Here is a 1,696-nt window from a genome sequence, read left to right as displayed (position 1 = left end):
TGACGTCATCGCCGCTCTGATAGGATCACTGAGAAGAAGTCAGAGGAAACCAAACTGAGAGATGTTCTGCAGAGTAGCAGGCCGGCACTCTTCAAACATGTTGGCCAAGATAAACAGGAAAACCACACATCCCTCAGTTGGTGGAGCGAGAGAAGACAGAGATGGCGGGAAATGCGGTGTGCAACCCAAGGTCAGCTACTCAAACACAGAAAAGGACAGACTCTTGAGAGCCAACTGATGTTTGTAGTCTTGTTTATATAATTGACCGATGTTAGTTTCTGAGATTCTTTTCTTGCAGACCCAGTAGAGCTGTCTGAGGAAGAAACAAAAACAAAATCTGTGGAAATACAAAATCATGTATGACTTGAGCTTATTTCCTGGACCATAAGAACTTAAATATCGAAACTTTAGTCTGGGCTGAGTTATCACGATAGTGACTGTTAACAGATCATTATTTAAAACTGCTTATCTTCACAACTGTTTATAAGTAATCATTGAACACAGCTCATTTCTCTCTTTGGAAAGTCCATCTGCCATTCTGCATGTTTCTGGTGGATTAGTGAGCTATGGTATTGAGAAGGCTGTGTTCCCACATTTGTTCTCAGGGAAAGACACAGTGAGATCACATCAGGCTTGTGGACATTCGCTGGTGAGTAATATCTGTAAAAAGAGAAGTAGAAGAAGGGTCGGCAGGGAGCCATGAGAATACCAGTCCCTAAAATCTAGCTGCCGGGCTACAGAGATGGCTCGGTAGTTAAGAGTACTGAGTCCCAGCACCCACATGCAGCCATGGCTGCTGTCTACAATGTCACAACCGTCTACCCCTCTAGCTCCAGGGGATCCGACGTCCTCTTCTGTTCTCCTTGGGCACTAGGCACCCAAGAGGTGCGTGGTCATACATGCAAGCAAAACACACATTCACATAAAATAAAAAGAAATAATTTTTAAAACACAACAACAACAAAAATTGGCTGTTAACCACAGCCGTCACAGATGTCCCACAGCTCATTTCCTGAAGAGAGGCCTTGCAGGGCCATCAACATTATATGACCAAGGTCTACAGAGGTCTCCCAAGCCTGACTGAGGCTGACTCAAGCATGTGACCTGAATCAAGCCAAAGCGAATGATTTCTGAACGTTAAGGAGTTTAAAGGAAAAACCCTTTTCTATGGTATTTTTTTTTTACCTGGAGTGAGAACCTGGTGTGGCTGGGGTGTCCTCTACGCAGGCCTCTTGAATGAAGTCTTGACTGTAGAGCGTGCCTACAGCAGACAGGTGACAAGTGAGAGGTGAGGAGACCCTGGTGGGGACAGTGAGACTCAGTGGGATTGCCACTGAATTACTCCAGCCTCGGTTCTCTCAGGCCACTCTCCTGAGCTGAATTCTGTGAGCGACTTGAGAATCCACACAACTGGCTAAGCCAACAGCTACTCACCCCAAAAAACTCTTGTACCCTTTGTTTAGAGAAGCATAAATCAAATGTAATTCCTGTCACTTGGTGGTTTAAACTCTTGAGCAACAGTGTACTTACAATTATACTGTCCTGGCAGCAGAAATCTACTCTTTAAGAGAAGAAAGACTGGTTTGTTTTTTTTTATCTGATTTTGAACTTTCAAGTAAACGATGGAGAACCACTGCTTGTCTTGTCCTGCCTACAAGATCACTGTGACCAAAGAACGCATTGGGGGCCGGTGTGC

General features: G+C 44.7%; 1 long non-coding RNA gene across 1 annotated transcript; it reads right to left on the bottom strand.

The window, feature by feature from the left end:
- Positions 1–465: 465 nt before the first annotated feature.
- LOC119088696 lies at positions 466–1,396 on the bottom strand. The gene is made up of 2 exons (XR_005092392.1): positions 1,186–1,396; positions 466–660 (listed from the first exon to the last, which is right to left on the bottom strand). It is a non-coding gene; the product is annotated as an uncharacterized LOC119088696 (long non-coding RNA).
- Positions 1,397–1,696: the final 300 nt, after the last annotated feature.

Source organism: Peromyscus leucopus, chromosome 10, assembly GCF_004664715.2.
Source record: "Peromyscus leucopus breed LL Stock chromosome 10, UCI_PerLeu_2.1, whole genome shotgun sequence".
Taxonomy (NCBI): Eukaryota; Metazoa; Chordata; class Mammalia; order Rodentia; family Cricetidae; genus Peromyscus; species Peromyscus leucopus.
The sequence above is the reverse complement of the archived record's forward strand: the minus strand, read 5'-3'. Positions and strand labels throughout refer to the sequence as shown.